This window comes from Neopsephotus bourkii, unplaced genomic scaffold (assembly GCF_033783945.1).
Source record: "Neopsephotus bourkii isolate Nb327-2 ecotype Australia unplaced genomic scaffold, CSIRO-AGI_Nbou_v1 NB_937, whole genome shotgun sequence".
In the NCBI taxonomy this organism is placed as follows: Eukaryota; Metazoa; Chordata; class Aves; order Psittaciformes; family Psittacidae; genus Neopsephotus; species Neopsephotus bourkii.
In genome coordinates this window covers 635-9,596 of record NW_026901431.1, presented here as the reverse complement: position 1 = coordinate 9,596, position 8,962 = coordinate 635, and the positions used below count along the sequence as shown (strand labels likewise).

Below are 8,962 nucleotides of genomic sequence, written 5' to 3'. Positions count from 1 at the left end.
AGGCGCGGGGAGACGGTGGGAGGCGGGCCCGGAATGACGGGGCCAGACCCCGTCTCTGCTGCCGGCAGGAAACCGTGCTGGGAGGCAGCGCCCGAGATGGAACGGGCTGAATCCAATTCTTCCTGCTGGAACGGTTGCGCAGCCAAGGCTGGAGGAATGGCGGTGCGTCTCTGCGCTTGTTACGGTCTGGTTTTGTTAGTGTTCTGTTGTTCTGTTCTTGTGAGGCTGTTGTTGATCTGCTGTTGTTACTCTCTTCTTCTACCACAGTTGTCATATTGGTTTTTTTACTACCATTTTAGTCTTGTTTTACTGTGAAGGTGCAATCTTCCCCCGCTCACCTTCCCGCTTTTTATGTCCCCACTTCAAATAAACAGTCTGTGTTCACGTCTGCCTTGCCCGTGTTTGGTGCCTGGGCCAGGGCGCAGGGTGCCGCTTTCCAGCACCCTCTACTGGCGGTTACTGGCTTCCCCTGTTCCAACACAGCTGTGTGGTCGAACAACAGTTACTACTATTTGTATTATTATTACGAGTTATTATTATTTCACTGGGTTTCCTTCACTTTGCTTCTGCTTCGAGCAGGGGCAGTTTCAGGGCAATACTGCACAACTGTGCTGGGAAGGATACTTAATCACCACGCTGTGGTTTCTATTGAGTCGGTGTTTCCCATGGAGAGACCTTAGCCCAGCCCAGGGGCAGGCAGCAGGGAGCCCTTGGGGATGCTCTGAAGGCACCTCTGAGATCAGACAACAGTGAAGAGGCAGGGCCAGGTCGGCTGCCCCATCACCAAGTGCTGCCTCTGCCTGCGGATGCTCCCCATGGTGCTGCAGCGTTCGGTTTGCAGAGGGGCAAGTACAGACAAGTGCCTTGGCAGCGGCAACCAGAGGAGTCTTTATGCTCTCAAGCAGAGGTGGATGGGCTGAATGAAGCACCTGTGGTGCTCCCCAAGCCCAAGGATGGCCGCAGCATCCTCTGTATGGCTGGGAGAGGGCAGGCAGGGAAGGTGGGGGCAAGGCTCAAGCAGGATGGGGCAGCCACAGGCTGCACATGCAAGAGCTCCTGCCCTTGCATCACCATTTCCTTTTGATCACCTACAGCTCCCCTGGCATCTGCCCCCAAAAGGCTCCCTTGTGCAGCCCCCCGAGGACCTGAGCCAGCCCCAGTGCTACAGCTGTGCCCACTGCATGGGAGCAATGGGCATGGGAACAGGGGAAACCAGAGGGCTGGAGATGGAGCCCTGCTTCCCATGGGCAGAGTGTGAGCCTGGTGAAGGGTTGGGAGGGAGAGCTCGTGTCCCTCAGTCCCCAGGGTGATGGGCAAGGGTCCCCAGGGCCGGAGCTGTGAGGTGTTCATGCTGGGAGGCTCTGCTAAGGGGTAGTCCCATACAGAAAGTTGTGGGTCCTGATTTCGGGCTCCCTCCCGGCAGATGAGGGCCCCAGCACCAGTGGGGAAGGTACGTCCCTGGGCACAGCCACCGCCCAGGGCTCCTCGGGCACCAGCCGCACACAGGCAGCATCAGCGACCGCAGCATCGGTGGTTTCTGGGCTGGCCGATTCCAGCAGCAGCGGCCTTACTGACACCAGCCAGCACAGAAGTGGGAGCGCACCCGTGCTGGGAGGTGAGTCGGGGCGGACGGGGCTTCTGCGGGGCTGAAGGGCAGGGTTAGATTTAGGCAGCAGCTTTCCTGCCTGACCTGGCTGGGCAGCCCTGAGGGGCTGGGGCTGGGGCTGGGGCTGTGCAGAGCCTTGCCATGCGAAGGGAAGGTGCTTCCCTCACTCACTGCCCCAGCCCCAGCCCTAGGCCTGGGGGTTGGAGGGGAATCCGAAATGTCGCTCCTTGCCCCTCTGGATGCACCGGATGCATCGGCTCCTGCGGGTGCTGCCAGCTCCCTAAAGCCAGGCTCTTCCTCCTTTGCTGACCCCGGCTCACAGTGGTGTGTTGCCTTCCAGGAACTCCTGCACCTTTCTTTGGCCAGCGCCCCTCAGGCCTTGGAGAAGGCATCGCTTCCCCTGGTAGTGAGGGAGTTGGTGCTTCAGCCTCGAGGAGCTGATGCCCCCTTGGACAAGTGTTGTCCCCTTGGGCTGGGGGATGGCGGAAGGGCCAGGCTGTGCTGTAGGAGCCGGCTCGGGTGGTGGCTGCTGGGCTCTGGGGATGTAAAACCTTCCATTCCCCCGGGGATAGGGATTGTGGTAGCCCCGCTGCCAGCTCGGAGTGCGGCTGCAGAGACCTGAGCTAAACTTTGTGCTTCCAGGTTCATCCACCCCTGCCTCTTCAAGACAGACAAGATCCAGGACCCAGGGAACTCACAAGCGGCTAAAGGCACGGATCCATCATTCCCATAAGAAGTAATGGCCAGTGCTGCTGGCCCCCCACCCGCAGGGCTCTGGTCCAGAGCAGCCCTGAGATGGGACAGGAGAGATGGGGCCAGGCCCATTCTCTACTGCCAGCAAGAAACCGTGCTGGGTGGCAGCTCCCAGGGTGGCATGGGGTGAACCAAGCTCTTCCTACTGGAAGATTTCCCCACCAAGGCTGGATGAACGTCTCTGCAGCTCTGCAGCCTTTCCTCTCTGGCTTTATTTTGCCGTGTTTCCTAAGGTGCAAACCTTTGCTCCAGCCCTGGCAGTCCCTCTGCTCCCTTCTCTTCCCCTCTCTGCTGGTGCCCCTCCCCATGTTTGGGTGCTCTGGAGCCAGCTGGGGAGTCCGGAGAGGATGGGGATCCTCCCCAGATCCAAATTGTTTTTCATCTGTGGCCCAGATGTGCCCTACCCCCTAACCCAAACCCTAAGCCTATACCTAACTCTAAACCCCCTAACCTTAACTCTAACACTAACCCTAAACTTAACCCCTAACCCTAATGCTAACAATAACCCAAAATTGCGCATGTACTGGGACGAGCAGTTTGTAATCCACCTCCATCAGCTGCTGCAGGTGTCTGAGGAGTGGGAACTCAGTCAAGTCCCATGGAAACTCTTCCTTTATGTACAGGGACCTGCCTGAAACTTCAGGAGCCCATACACTACCCCTGGAGAACATCGTGGCCTCACCATCCTTGGTCACCCAGCCTCAGCTTTTCACAGGCATTTCCCTCACCCGTTTTCGACGTGCACCTCTTCTGCCTGGGACATGACTGCTCCTCAGACCCCACCAAGCACTGCTCCTCCCTTGCAGGACTCCTGCTGCTGCTCCCTACCTGCAGCACATTTGGAAGCACAGCTCACATCGGCTGCGAGGGGACACTGAGGAGGAGGCATCGAGGTGTCTTGGCACTCCCAGAGACCCCTGCACCCCCGTGGGGCTCCAGGCCCATGGGCTCCCCATCAGCTGAGCGAGCCCAGCAGGAGGCTGGGAGTGAGAAAAAGGATCTTTGGGAATCGTCAGACAAAGTTGCTGCTCGTCCCAAAGGAAAGATCCAGGAGTGGCCAAGGGCACAGCCCTGCCTCTGTGCCTTGAGCACCTGCTCAGCTGCAACCTAGGGCAAGCTGGGCTCAGCTCCAGGGAGCTGCAGTGAGGACAGGGCAAGCACAGGAGCTCAGAGCTGGTGTCCCAAAAGTACCCTGGGCCTGTGACCAGCAGGAGCGAGGGCCCTGCAGGCAGAGCAGCGTGCCATCAGCCTGGCTTTCCCTCGCTGGCACTTTCTGTGCTAACTGCTGCACTCCCAGCCTCTCCTGTGTGCTCAGCTCGGTGCTAACATGACCCATCTCTGAAGGAGAGCCCAGGCACTAAGTCCTGGCTCAGGACAGGGGTGGCCCAGGGACAGTGGTTGCCAGGGACGCGGGTGGCCCAGGGCTGTCAATAGAAGGCGGGTGGATGGGCAGGGCCGGTGGAACAGGGCCACGAGCTCCAGAACGCGGCGACTATCGAGGTGCCGGGGCGCGGCTCCCGCAGTGCGTTCCGGGCCGGTTTGCAGAAGAGGGAGAGCGATGGCGCTGCCGGGCCCCTGGCGCTGCCCTTGGCGCTGGGCGTCGGCGCTGGCAGTGGCGCTGTTGGTGACGGGCACCTGCCTGCTGCAGGGACCGCTGCTGGGAGCGGCGCTGGGCGCGGGGGCTGCCAGCACCTGGTGGGTGCTGCGGTCCCGCAGGTCCGCCAAGCGCCTTCGGCCCCTGCGCTCTCCACCACGGTGCCTGCCCCCCAGGCACTATCCCCTACTGCGGTCGCCCCCGTACAGGCCCAGCCACAGCCTGATAGCCCACTTTCCAACCCCTTGGGAGGTGCAGCTGTGGCACTTGAAGAGGAAAATGGCCAGTAACAGCAGATCGGCCACTGTGATCGGGCGAGGGGTGAGCGCCTCGACCCGCGGCAACTGCCTTGGGTGAGCGAGGGAGTAGGATGCGGGTGGGATAAGGACACGGGTGGCCCAGGGAAAAAGGTGGGATAAGGACACGGGTGGCAGTAGGACACTCCTTGTCAGGGGCACGGGGGGCACAGGGACCCTGGTTGTCAGGGATGAAGGTGGCAGAGGGACACGGGTGGGATACAGAGGCAGGTGGCACAGGGACATAGGTTGTGAGGGCTGCAGGTGGCACAGGGCACGGGTGAGATAAGGACTCGGGTGGCCTAGCCATGGCAGTGCCGGGCCCATACTGCTGCCCTTGGTGCTGCCCTGCGTGGTGCTGCAGGGATCGCTGCTGGGAGCACGGGGTCCTAGTGTGCGATGCGACCCTGCCAGCCCACATCGCTCCTGTCTTTGTGTGGCCCGCACGGCAAAATGGCCTCTACAGTGGCCCAACCGCAGGAATTCAGCCGTGCTGAGAGAACCCGTCCTGCTGCTACTGCCTCTGGTGAGCCTGGGAGGAGGATGGGATCGGCTCTTCCTGCCACTAACAGTGCTGTGACCATTGTGCCCCAGCAGAGCTCCACCGCAGACCATGCGTCACCGGCACCCGCTGCCACAGGACCGGAGCCCTGAGGACATCTTTGCCCCGGTACGCTGGGACAGTCAGATGCCCGGGGCGCCCCATGGGCCCAACAGCCAGCACAGCTCCGCAGCCCACAGCCCAGCACAGAGCTCTTTTCCTGTCGCCACTCTGCCCTGGCCAGTCTGCAGGGGGGGACACATCCAGGGGAAAGGAAAGGACAAAATCTCTTTGCTGTGCTGCCGCCTTTTCAGCTGGAGGCAGCAGCACGTGTGGGAGCCCTGTGTTCCCACTCAGCACCTGCTGAGCTGTAATAAACCACTGCTCACATCCTGGGCCGGGCTTGCAGACGGGAGAGTGGCATGTAGTCCTGGCTGATGGAGCTCTGCAGCTGTGCAGGGAAAGGTTTCACCGGGGGCGGATCAGTAAGGAAGGATTTGCTCTGGCTGGGCCAGCAGCATCCTCCCTCCCCGTCGCCTAGGCCGGTAAAGAGCCTGGAGGCTGCTTGCTCCCAGCGTGGATTCAGTTTAGGATGCTCAGACTTTGCCTTCCATGGACATTGCAAGGGGGAGCTGAGCAGCGTTGAAGTAAGAGAGGCTCTGGGCTCGGCAGCCAGCACCTGGGGGATGGGATTTACTCTGTGGTGAGCAGGAGAAAGGGAGGCTGTGCTCCCCTGAGCCAAATTAGTTACTCCTGGTCTCTTTCCACATTCCGATAGAAGAGGATGTGCGTGAGGGAGTGCCCGCAGTCCGGCAAAGGATCCTGCTGCCAAGTGCCACGTCGGATAGGAAGGTAACGTACTGCTCATCCAGCCAGTGCCTGCTTGTCAGTGCCAGACAGGAAGAAAGCAGCCGCCTTCCCAGCTCACCTGGTGCCCAAGGCCTGCTCTCCACCGGAGCTGGGATATTCCAGGCCCGCGAGACATGGCTGCTGGGTCAGCCAGTGGTGGGGAAGCCCCCTTGTTGGGTCCGTCAGCATCCCCGCTGCCTTGTTCCACAGCGGTGCTGGCGGCAGCGCTGACCGGCACCATCCCTGCCCTGTGCCCAGGCTGGGTTGGAGCTTGAAGGGCTCAGACGGCTGTAGCGGTGACTTTGCCGTGTGGCGCTGGCATGTCCTGTCCCAGCCTGGCGCTGACCCTAACTGGCTCTCTCCCACTTGCACAGAGCATGGGAATCGCTGCCACGGGAAGACAGCACTCCGGGAAGAGCGAGCAAGGCTGTGCAGACCGAGGAAGGTGAGTGTAGGTGGGGCCCAGCTCTGTGCCGGGCTCGGATGGGCCACTGGTGCAGGTGTGCTCCAATGCCAGGCGCAGCTCATTCCAACAGTTCCTCAGCTGAAAGAGAGAGGAAACCCCGTGTGCCCATCGCGGAGAGGGTCCCGTGGCACAGTGCAAGATGTGGCCACCACGTGTGGCAGCTTGTGTGCTTTGTGGTTCGGGTGGGCAGCGTGCAAGGAGCGTCTGTGGAGGTGGGAAGGGGCCGCTGGCCCATGGAGCCCCAGCGGGCTCTTGTGAGAGCTTCCCCCTGGATCTCTTGTGGCCAGCTGCTGCCCCAGGGCATCGCAGCCTTGTCCGCGGCTTAAGGCCGTGCCCCTGGCTCTGCCCTCCAAGACGGGCATCCAGAGAGGAGTGAGAAGGGACAACCCCCTCGGTAGAGGCCAAACGCCCCTGCTGGGAGCTGCTCCTGACTTGTCTCCTCCTGTAGCTGTCGAGAGGCCTGAGGAGGAGCGGCGGCAGTCCCCGAGCCCACCACCATCGCTGGGGAAAGGAAGGCCACGCAGGAGGAGCATCTGCCTGCTGGTGCCTGGCGAGATCCACCCACTGGTGCTGGTACGTTGCTGTCTCACAGCCTCTTTTGCCCTCCTCTGGGGATAGAATGTGCTCAGTGCAGTCCCTGCAGGGCTGGGGGCAGGCTGAGCTGCCTGCCTTGGGGCAGGAGCTCTCATCCTTGGCTGGGTGGGAAGTGAGGCTCTCCCCTGCCCCAGTGTGTGCTAGCTGTGCTTGACTGCTGCCCGCTGCTGGAGCAGGTACCGGCCTGGGCAAGGCTGCCGTGGCCTCAGCCCCAAGCCAGTGCCAAAATGAATGGGGTCCAGAGCTCTGCGGTGGCTGTGGCAGAGCCACGGTTTTATGGGTCTGGCACAGGCCTGCTTCCACACCTCCTTGAGAGCGGCTCTGCTGGCTGCCCTGAGAAGGAACTAAGCTACTGCTCTCTCTTGGCAGTTCCCTGAGCTTAACCCAGAGTACCCCACTGCCGACATGATCCTGGAGGAGGAGGGGGAGGCAGCATGGCAGCGCTCTCGACGGCTCTTGGGAGCTAAGGCTGGTAAGGGCAGAGTGGGAATGCCAAGGGCACGGCAAGGGGGAGAAAGCCATGGCCCGGGCTGGCAGGGCAGTGGGCGCCTGTGTAGCACAGGCTGAGGAAGCTCCTGGGCCAGTGCTGCATCGGCTCCGATGCTCTCAGAGACTTGTGAAGACTCGTGTCCTGCAGTCCCCGGGCTGGTGGGCGAGGTTGCCCAGCGCTGGAGCTGTGAGCTGCTCACGCTGGGAGGCGATGCTAAGGGCTAGTCCCATGCGGCAAGTTGCGGGTCCTGATTTCTTGCTCCCTCCCGTCAGCCATCCCCCAGCGCTGCTCAGGCACCAGCCGCACACAGGCAGCAAAGAGGACCACAGCATCGGTCGCTTCTGGGCAAGACGTTTCCACCACCGCCGGCCTTACTGACACCAGCCAGCCCAGAAGCGGCAGCGCGCCCGTGTTGCCAGGTGAGTTGGGGTGGACGGGGCTTCTGCGGGGCTGAAGGGCAGGGTTAGATTTAGGCAGCAGCTTTCCTGCCTGACCTGGCTGAGCCGTCCGGGCTCAGCAGCCCCGAGGGGCTGGTGCCGGGGCTGTGCAGAGCCTTGCCGTGCAAAGGGAAGGTGCTTCCGTCACTCGCTGCCCCAGTCCCCAGTCCCCAGTCCCCAGCCCTAGGGGGTGGAGGGCAATCTGAAATGCCTCTCCTTGCCCCCTCTGGATGCACCGGATGCATCGGCTCCTGCGGGTGCTGCCAACTCCCTAAAGCCAGGCTCTTCCTCCTCTGCCAAGCCCGGCTCACAGTGGTGTGATGCTTTCCAGGGACTCCTGCACCCATTTCTGGCCAGCGCCCCTCAGGCTTTGGACAAGACGCCGCCGCTTCTTCTGGTAAGGACAGAGTTGGTGCTTCAGGCTTCAGGATCTGACGGGTCGTGTCGTTCCCTTGGGGCTGAGGGATGGCCGAAGTGTTAGCGTAGGAACTGACACATAACCACCGGAATGGTTATATGAGGTGCTTTATTGCAGCGCTGGGAAACCAGGGGCACGCGCCCAAATCTGGCTTCAGTCTTGTCACCTAGCATTCCCAATTTATACAGTATCCAACACAGATTGCATCACCAATTAATACGTATGCCCTACATCAGTCCATTACGACATCAGCCTCTTCTGCGCTTGCGCAGCCCCCTCTGGTGGTCGTCCTGATGAAGTAAGGAGTCTTCCTCAGATGAAGTAAGTAGTCTTCCTCGGATGAAGTAAGAAGTCTTCCTCAGCTTGTCCTTTTTCACCTTCTGTTCTTTGGACATGTTCCAACCATTATGTGGATGTCAGCATTGTTCTATTCCCCCTTGACTGCCTCTGGTATGCCTAGGTTCTACTTGGATAGAGTTTTACAATATACTTTCCTAATTTATCACTATACCCTTCACCATATACAGATGTATTACCTCCTGCTACCAAGACTACTATTGTATCACTGGTTACAGGTTAACCACGATACCGGACTGCAAAATTATAGCTCTTTCTAATCTACAAAATCACACTATTGATTTATAAACCTCTTAAACATAATCATTCCTACCATTTTATATGATTATTTATCTTAAAAACTTCACTCTTTTCTAACAGTTCCCCCCTTTGAAAATACTTCACTCAACTTAAGTCAAGTATTTTCATTTCCTTAGGTAGCTGTTTCCTGATATGTGGGAGGAGAGGGGGGCTTTGGATATTCTTTAATTACTGTCCCTATAATTCGATGAGTCCATGCATTGCTCCGGGCTGTTTCCTTTTGAATAAAAAATACATCAGATATAACATTAAAAACATGAT

The 8,962-nt window shown here is 59.7% G+C and overlaps 1 long non-coding RNA gene across 1 annotated transcript; it reads left to right on the top strand.

The window, feature by feature from the left end:
• Nucleotides 1-4,220: 4,220 nt before the first annotated feature.
• On the top strand, nucleotides 4,221-7,320 carry LOC133214832 (uncharacterized). The gene is made up of 4 exons (XR_009726245.1): nucleotides 4,221-4,919; nucleotides 5,569-6,084; nucleotides 6,554-6,678; nucleotides 7,069-7,320. It is a non-coding gene; the product is annotated as an uncharacterized LOC133214832 (long non-coding RNA).
• Nucleotides 7,321-8,962: the final 1,642 nt, after the last annotated feature.